This window comes from Zea mays, chromosome 4 (genome assembly GCF_902167145.1).
Source record: "Zea mays cultivar B73 chromosome 4, Zm-B73-REFERENCE-NAM-5.0, whole genome shotgun sequence".
NCBI lineage: Eukaryota > Viridiplantae > Streptophyta > Magnoliopsida > Poales > Poaceae > Zea > Zea mays.
The window spans coordinates 140,453,116-140,463,584 of record NC_050099.1 but is presented as its reverse complement, the minus strand read 5'-3'; positions in this window follow the sequence as shown (position 1 = coordinate 140,463,584).

Below are 10,469 nucleotides of genomic sequence, written 5' to 3'. Positions count from 1 at the left end.
ACTGCTCTCAGGCAAAGCTAGGATAGGGGAGTCCACCAACTTGTTCTTCAATGTCTGATAACTGACCTCACAATCGCTGGACCAGACGAAGAGAACACCCTTCTCCAAGAGTCTAGTCAAAGGCTTAGCAATGCTGGAAAAATTTGGTACGAAGCGCCGATAATATCCAGCGAGCCCCAAGAAACTTCAGATTTCAGAGACACTAAAGGGTCTCTTCCACTCCACCACAGCCGCAACATTCTTGGGATCAACCGCAATGCCCTGCTGATTAATCACATGCCCCAGGAAAGCCACTTCGGATAGCCAAAAGGCACACTTCTTCAACTTGCCATAGAACCGATTCTTCCTAAGGGCACCCAGAACGAGACGGAGATGCTTCTCATGCTCAGCCTCGGTCTTTGAATAAATCAGAATATCATCCAGGAACACGACCACAAAGTCATCCAAGTACTCATGCAACATCATATTCATTGCTTCCATAAAAGCAGCAGGGGCATTAGTTAAGCCAAAAGACATGACTATGAACTCATAATGCCCATACCTGGTGCAAAAAGCGGTCTTCTCAATATCCTCCTCACGAATCCTCAATTGATGATAACCAGAGTTCAAAACAATTTTGGAGAACACCTGGGCACCCCTCAACTGTTCAAAGAGAACCTCAATACAGGGTAGCGGATATTTATTCTTGATTGTCACTTGATTCAAAACGTGATAATCCACACATATCCTCTTGCTTTTATCCTTCTTCTCAACAAACAATACTGGGGAAGCCCATGGAGACCTGCTAGGCCTAATGAAACCCTTAGCCAGCAGATCATCCAATTGCCGCTTCAATTCAACCTGCTCCTTTGGGACCATCCGATATGGGGCCTTATGAATAGGTTGCGTACCCAGAATCAGCTTGATCTCAAAAACTGCATCGCGCTCTGGAGGAATGCTTGGAAGCTCTGCCAAAAACACGTCGGCAAAGTCACACACCACCCGGATGTCTTGCATCCGCAAGGCAGCCTCACCCTCCACCACCATGGAGAAAAAGATTCCCAACTTCCTTGACCGGCGATCCGAAAGCAATTGCGCCAACAAGGATAACGTGAACTTTGGGGAACTTCCCAAGAATACCACCTCCCTACCCGACGGCGCCTGCAATAACACTATCTTCCAAAAACAGGATATAACTGCACGATACTGAGATAACCAATCTATACCCAAGATAACATAGAATGCCCCCAAGGAAATCACAACAAGATTGGCCAAAAAGACCTCATCAGCAAGAATGACGGAACACCCCTGACAAACTGAACAGCTACTAATGGAGCCATTAGCAGAACTAACCAAAATTGGGTGACCCAACCTCTGCACCGAAAAACCAGCCCGCGACACAAAATTCTCCGAAACAAATGAATAGCTAGCGCCAGAGTCAAAAAGAGCATGGGCCACAAACGAATCAACTGAAATCGTACCTGTCACCATGTCTCCTTGCTCTCTGCCATCCGCAGTGGGTAGCACATAAGCTCCGGAAATACCCGCAGAAGAGGAAGCTCCTAGAGTGAAATTAACAGAAGAACCCCCACTGAGCCGTCGGGTGAGGCATACGCGGAGCTCCAAACTGAGATGGCATAGGAGTAGTCGGTGTAGGAGTAGGCACAGCCAGATACTGAGGACAACCCTGCATCGGCACGAACTGAGAAGTCCCAGGCACATAAAACTGCTGCGGAGGAAGTGGAACTGAAAATTGCTGCTCAGCGCTTGACATCATGTTGACAGTGCCCTGAGAAGAGGAGGAAGTCACTGGCTCCCATCTGAGCTTCCCATTGGGATTCCTCCTACACACCACATCCTTGTGGTCTTGACTGCAGATTGAACACCTGCCATTCCACTGGCACTCTACACGGCGATGCGCATCACCACAACAAAAACACATCAGCCCCAGCCTGGGCTTAGGAACAGCACGAAACCTCTAAGTACTTCCTCCCGAAGTACCCGAGTCAGAAGATTTGCCACGGTAGGGATGGTGCCGCTGATGCTGAGACTTGCCCCTCTTGTGGGCTGGACCTCCAGTGTTACCCCTCCTCGCATCCTGGCCACGAGGCTGATCAGCACCCGAAGACTTCTACGATTCCATGGTATACTGGTGTTGCATCTTCACACCTAGTGCCTGCTCCACTGTAGTACGGAAGTCCACCAACGGAAAGGCTCCCAGGGCATGCCTGATAGAAGGTTTCAGACCTTGACGGAACTGGCTCGCCTTCTCCATCTCATTATAAGCCCACTTCATACTCTGTGACCGACTTCTTCTCTTGCTTGTAGGACTGCAAATCAATCTTCATTTTCTCCAGGAAGGTGACCGGGTAGAACATCCTCTCAAACTTCCTGATAAAAACATTCCAGGACAGGACTTCTGGTGAAGAGGAGTGAGCTGCCTGCACGCCCCTCCACCAAATCTGAGCTTCTCCCTTCAGCAGTTGTGTGCCAAAGTGAACACGATCACCATACGCAATCTCGAAGACATTCATCTTATCCTCCACGTAAGTTAGCCAATCCGCCGCCTCGACTGGAGTACCACTGCCATCAAAAGTATCCAACTTCATGTCCATCCACTGCATCAGAGAAAGACCACTGACTGGAAGAGGCACCTCGGCCCCGCCACCTGGAGCAGCACCCGCAGGTACAGCGCCCCCGGGCACTCCTCCACCACCAGCACCTTGAACAGCACCCGCAGAGGCAACAGGAATAGCTTGCCTCAGAATGGCCAACTCCTGCTGCATGGCCTGCATCGCGGCTAACATTGCCGCCGGACTCATCGAGTCCCCACTAGGAACTTGTGGACTGCCCCGAGACATACGAGGCGGCATAGCTGCAGCCATAGGGGTGAGAATAATAAGTAAACAAGATTGGCATAGCACCTCTTCAGATAATGTCAAACTAGCACAGACAATAACATAACATAGTAAAGCAGAAAACCCATCCTACATGTGCAGTGTGTCAATTTATTATTATTCCACTTGCTAGGACCTACAACCTATTTCTCTGATACCAACTGTAACACCCCACTGATCCCACACAATGGATGTTACCAAAAACCCTTCCCACAAAACGTATGCAACACAAGAAAAGAAATAGAGAAAGAAAGTATTGCAAAATCCAGCAGCACCTCCCTTGAAAGAAGCATAACAAGGGGAACATAGAGTTTATATAGGATATAAAAGAAAGATAATTCACATAGTATAATCGAAATGCAACGGTACAAATGAACATTCATGACCAAATAAAAGATAGATAACTCAGCCCGCCAAAATAAACAGTTCAACTGCCATGAAAGGCTAGAATATAATAATTCCCCTAGACTTGACCCTCCATGTTTAACATCATTATTAAGCAGTGGTTCCTTTATTTAAATGTGTAGTGGCCGTGCTGCTACATCCCTTCTTTCCCAAAGCAAAGATCAGGTGCCTGCATCAGACAATGCAAGAGTGAGATGACACATCTCAGCAAGTAAAAAGAGCAAACAACAATTGGACAATGTAAACCAATTGTGCCTAAACAACCACGTAGTTCACAACTTCTTTCTTAAATATTAATTTGCAGTAAGTAAGCAAGTAACCAATTACTTAATGCCAAGATGAATCACAAAGTAAAGATACACACTATCCACATCACCATAATATGTTCCACACTTCTCCCATGAATGCACATGGCTATAGATGCAGTAATGACTTCTGCCTTCATACCTCTAAGGATATGAAGCTACATCATACCCCTTCTCGGGCAACATATGATGCTCATTGTACCGGTACGGTCGGACCATAAGATCGCGACGAAACTTTCATGCAATGGTTGATGAATGCGTTATGCATGTCAACAACATGAGTCCTTCCCAAATAAAATGTGCTAGACATATACTTCCACCCATTCCACATAATAAACCATATGGGTAACATGATCAAACCACAACCTCTACATATGTAATCAATAAAACATGAATATCTTCAAACGATGGTAACCAATTAGGAATATGAATACGAACACAAATGGCACAAACATAATCAAGTATAAGACTCTTTAATCGACAGACGGAACAACCATCACTGTTTTACTTGCCTTCACTGGAAGTTTGGACAAATCCCTAAGTACGATCCAGAAGTCCACCACCTGTTTTTGACACACAACTTAGTGCACCCATTTCACATAATAACGCTCATAAACAATGCCACACCTACGCACAATCTCAAACCCCGCCGTGGGTAACAACTCTCCCCACACCCACCAAACTGCAGCGGCGCTGCTTAACAATTTCATAACTTTAAAATTATGACAGCAGTGGTAACAAACAAAAACTCTAGAGGCATCTACATAAAATTCCCCACAAGTTTTGTATACAGTTTATAATTAAATTCCAACATCTAATTAGCCCAAAATAGTCCACAAGATAAACTCTGTAATCTGTTTTTTTTTGGACAGCAACATACCCGGATTCAAACAGCGATATCTCCTAATTTATAATTCCGAATTGAGCGCATAAGTACTTGTTGAAAAGGTATGACAATGATCTACATAATTCTCATACTGTTTATCACTAATTACCCACGAAAAATCCCCAGAAACTGCTAATACTACTTCTGTACGCCCACCTGCAGAAATCTGTTTCTTTGGACAGCCACATACCCGGGTTCAAACGGCGATATCTCCTAATTTATAACTCCGAATTGAGCGCATAAGTACTCGTTGGAAAGGTATGACAAAGCTCTACATGATTCTCATACTGTTTATCACTAATTACCCACGAAAAATTTCCTAGAAACTGGTAGAACTACTGTTGTTCGCCCACCCTCTAAACTTCTGGACAGCACCTCTACCAATTCGCATACGCAACATCTATTCAATTGAATTGCAGCACAAATAAATAAGAAATAAACACAAAATCACTTTGGATTCTCCCCCTTTCCTTCCTCCCTTCTTCCCTCCACCAAAACCAATTGGAGACTTGCACCACGCGACGAAGATCCAAGCGGCAAGGAATGGCACCTTTAGGAGGAGGAGATGGGGGGCGGCTAGGGTTAGGTGGTGTGGCTGCAAGAGTTTGAGGGAGGAGGAGATGGGAGGGGGGCGGCCAAGGGCTAGGGGAAATGTGGGGGGGCTGCACAAGGGGGGATTAGGGGGAGGGCGGCTAGGGTTAAGGGGAGGCTAATGGGCCGGATCAAGATTCATGGCCCAACTCGCCCACGCGACAGCTCCCGACCCCGTCGCAAGCGTCTAACCAAAGAAATTATACTGTCTTACTAGTGAATGTTTTCCACAAATTCCAAATCCCCAAAGCGCATCACCCGAATGAGAAAAAAACAAAAAAAAAGAATAACCCCCAACTTCACTTCTTTGCAAACCGGGTATCACAGTTAGAAACATATGGTAAGATAGAATTGTAGGTAAGACAAGTAATTACGAAACATGATCTTTTGGGGGTTTTATTAGTTCAGTAGATTAGTGTGTCACCTACTAATACTAATATATTACCTTATGGTGGTACATGCTAGAATGCTCTGCTATACTATTTCAATCAATCAAAGAATCAAATCAAGCATTTATCATCAGAACAAACATCCAAACATTTTAGATAGAGAAAATATATATTTTTTAGGTCCCCTATCTCTTTAGAGGGTCTTATATGTAGGATTCCAAGGTGTGAAATCCTTCTTGTCTTTCTAGAGTAGAAAAGATAAGAATAGTCAGAGTGGAACAACCAAAGGTGAGACATGATCAAGAAAAGTATAGAAAGAATCAGAGTAAGGTAAGTAGGTAAGGGTTTTGACCAGTTCTATCTAGGTTTCGTCCTACAGTCAACATTTTCTCGGGTACCACTTCTGTTACACTCGAATTTAAGGGGTAAAGCCGGGTGCGTCTCATATGTGCGCCAAAGAAGAACAACACATATAATGACCAAGTGTGCAGAGATAAATATCACAAATATTATTACATAGCGGTAGTGTCTTACAAAATTAAATGATAACAATAAAGCGAACTAAATATTATTCCTTGGCGCCATAAAGCTGACTGGAAGACGCCACCTAGATAATCTCGTACTCCTCGTTGTAGACCTCCTCCTGGACTACCTGCTCTTCACCTGTGGGGGGTTTATATGTCGCAAGGGTGAGCTCACAAAAGATCATATCTCAGCAAGTTGTGGGGAATAATGTGCATGAACTCACCAAAGGTGGGAGCTCATGTGAAGTGTAAGGCTGATCAACAAATAAGGGTTAAAGCTGAGCATTGCTTTTAATAAGTTGGTCAGATTTTATTAGCAGTTACTAAATGTAAGTATATACCAAACTAGTAATAGATCAAAGTTAATAATAAAACCATAATGCGATGCAAATGACAAATTGAATTTAATTCCATAAATTAATCATGCAAGAGTCCTGAGCTGCTAATGACCGCGAGCACGACTAGTATACCAGTTTTACACTCTGTAGAGGTTGTACCCTTTACCCACAAGTCATGTTACCCATCTGCCAAGGGGTCATGAATCCCATACACCTCTACCAGGAAGCGAGGCCGGGTAACACTACGAGGCCTTTACAAAGTTCCACTAGCTTCAGAAAACCCGCTACAGTTCTAGGGAGCGCAATGCAGGAATCCCCCGTCTGAAAAGCCATCGCAGCAAAATCAACCCGAGAACCTCCCCACACCGATAACTCCCCTACTTCCCTTGCCCCTTTCGGGTAAGGTAGACCTCCACTAGCTTTCCTAATTAGTCAGCAAAGGGCGTCCCATTCCACCCTTGTGGTGGCACGTGTTTCTCAAGTTAAGCTCCATGTTCCTATTAACATAATAGTCTTATCATGAACAAAATAGAATAACAATAATAAATCATGACCATGTGTAATAATTATCTTAACACCCAAAACCACATATAGCAATAGCAAAGACTATCCAAAAGTTCAGGGGTAAACAAGGTGTAAAGATAACCAAACTAGTGTGACCTATTGGGTCCCATCAAAATTAAGCCTAAGCATGCCAAAATGATTATAGAGAACATTATTGGGTAAATAAAAGTGGTCAAGGGCATAACTTTCCTTCAACGAGCTCCTGCTCAAAATTTTCCACATGCTGAGCACCTGGGTCCTCGATCACTTGCTCGACTACTCGTAGCAACACAAACAAACATGGTATAGCATAAATTAACATCACACCAAACATCAGAACATAATGCATGATAATAATCTATGCATCGTAACGAGATTGTAGGTTCAAGAATCACTAAATTCGAAGTTATGGATAACAAGTTATGATTTTTCGAAGTTTTTAAGTAGTTGATACAGGATAAACTAAGTGGACAAATTTAATCTATGTTTCATGATAAAACAGAGTTACTAGGTGATAAACAATATTAAAATAAAATTATTGCAACTGGAATAGATTAAAAAGGAGTTAAAACGAATTAGTTATGAATTAAATAATTTTCTAGAATTATTTTTATACTAAAAAACTTTTTCTAGTTGATTTTATTAAATCTGCAATTTATTTGGACCGCGCGCACAAAAACGTGAAAGGCCAGGGGTTGATTTGTAAGAATCCATGGTTCAATTGTAATTACTCTACACTGCACGTAGACGGTGGATTTATATCGAGAAAGATCAGGGTGTCTTTAGCAAAAGAATTGGCCGAAGGGGTATCCTGGAACCCTGGTCGTCCGATCGAAACTCGACGGCCGAGATTAAATCTATTCCTCTCCGTGAACTGGTTTATCACACCGAGCGCCCGCACGAAGATCGATGGCCGAGGATTTCCCGCGACAACAACTCTCTCCCGACCATATGATCACAGATCCATGGCCCCGATTTAAAACGAAGGGGTAACCTAAGATCTAACCGTGGCCACCTGAATCTAGATCAAGGGCCAGCATAAAACCCTCCCCAAATCCTCATAGCTAACCGAACCGGCGACGGCGCACACCGGCAAACGGCGGAGCCATGGCCAGAGATCCCGTTCCGGTACCCTGGATCCCAATTTCCCCACCCCGCGAGACGATTCATGGCAAAGAAAAGATGGTGAACTCCCACCACTAAACTTCTACCGCGGGTTTTAACGCATGGGCCCTGTCCCCTAATGGCCCAGCCAACGGCGCCAATCAGCGTGGTGGTCGCAGCTATTCTGGTACAGAGCACGAGGCGAGAAGCGCCATTTGATTCTTAGATGAACGACGAATCGAGTAGAGGCCCATACCAGGAATCCCGGGTGGAGGTGAATTCAAGCAACATGCAGATGGGGCTTTGCTTCGACGCCGACGAGGAATTGACACCCAATGGGTACTACTCCATGCCCAACACCGATATAATCTTGCTCTACGCGCTGCGGCGAACTCTGTTGGCTGGATTCGAGGTCGCAATAACGGCAAAACCCAAGCGCAGCGACGGTGGCACCGGCGCTCTATTTCTCTCAGTCCCTCCGCACGACGCTAATTGGTGAAATGAGGAGAAGAGGAGAGGGGGTCGTCCACTTATCTTGCGGCGAAGCCAATGGCAAGAGGATCTCGCCCGACGGTTATGCCAGCTGGAACTGCGGAACGGCGGTTATAACGCCCACAACACCGGCGATGCGGACACGGAGACCCGGTCGCAGCTGATGGATGACGTGTGGGACCCGGTGGACAGAGAGCTTAGGCAACGGATGGCGCAGGCGCTGACAGACCTGGCCCATACGTCAGTGCGCGGTTGAACTTGGCGAGTGGGGCTCGCCAGTCAGTGCAGGTGCTAGGAGCGCGCTGTTCAGTCGGGCTAGCTGGGCCGTGCGAAAGACTAGCCAGTTGGGCCGGCCGACCGGATGTGGCCCAAGTGGAGTTCTCAGTTTTTCTTTTTCCTTTTCTGATTTCTTTTCTTTCTATTTTTAGATTTAGATTTCAAATTTGTTGTAAAATTCATACTTAGATTAAATGTGCAAATTAAAAATACTAGTATGGAAAGGATATATTTATTTATATATGTGACAGAACCTGTCAAGTCATTAGGCCCACCTACAGTTGTCCTTGTCCAACGGACCTCAAACAACCCTGTAGGTGCACCTGATCACTTGACAAGTTCTGTATCTGTATTCTTTACCTTGCCCAAGAGCGTTTCACCAGTCACGTAGATATTACAACACATCGAAGGTACGAATATGTGGAAGAAGTTACAACAACTTATTTTATATTAAAGTATAGAAAGAGTAGTATTATTACAGACCAGAGCAAATATAAGAGTGCTGGAGTAATATTATTACATAACTTGGGAGGCAAAAACCCCTCCCGATAAACAGTAAAAAGTTTTTCTTAAAGGAGGACACTTCCTCTCGAGGCTTCAGTCTTGGTTTTCTTCCTTTGGCACCACCTTGGAACAAAAGCAACAAAAACTTGCTGCTTCCTCAACTAAAACAACATGGGACAAAGCCCTGAGTACGAAGTGTACTTTCGCAAGTCTTACCCGTCAAAATAAAAAGACTCTCAAGGATATGCTGGCCTTTGGGAATCAAGGTATGGCTTATCAATAATCAAGGCTCTGTTTGTAGAAATGCTTACTAATAGTGGATCCTTAAAAGTCTAGTTTTATTAGCAAGTTGAGTCATTACCTGAGTTCTAGAGTTCTTTCTACCCTAGTTCAAGCACTTGACCTATACTAGCCAATTTCTTATTAACCCTTCTTGTTCACTGGATTGCTACGTGTAGGGCAATGACCAAGTCTTCATGTTCGAGAAGTAACGGCGATCCAAACGAATCGATTAATAGCCAGCTGGGGATCTTCGATCACACGACATATGTAGCACTTAACCCTTGCATATGTCAACTCGCCACCGGGGTTCTTAAGACCAGATCAGGTTCACGCCAACCGAGAGCACAAATACACCATCGTCCAGCCTCTTGCCAAGGAGGGTACACGCTACTGTCACCATCTCTTCACTCCCATTGCGTGTTATCTTATTCTGGTATTAGTCTGCCCGAGGCAAAGCTTACCCATGACGAGGCATGTGACCAGTTAAAAGGTCCTCGATCATCAAGCCTACATCGAGACGGTCCTTAATCGACTCAGACGGAGACACTACACCGAGACTCTCCTCTCGTGCAAGTCACTCGCCCGGTCTCAGCTTTATCATTTCAAACCCAAAGTTTGGTACCTGGTAGAGGTACATCTTTTCTGATGTTCAACCCATCATGGCCATGATGGATCCACCATCAAGTTTTATTTTTGAAAACACCCCACCCACTTGAAGCATCATCTTTTGTCAAAACAAAACATTTTGTTTTTCTAGAGCAAAGCTAAGCATAAGAAAAACCTTTTTGTAAAACAGGGGATTAAGGAAAAGTAATCAAATCCTCAAGGAAGGAAATGCAGCAACTGGTTTAGCACACACTCCTATCACCTAATGCATCAAGCAAGTGAGAAAGATTTTAAAATAACAAGGAGGTGGCAAATGCACCGGGGCTTGCCTTGTGTTATAGGTGAGTC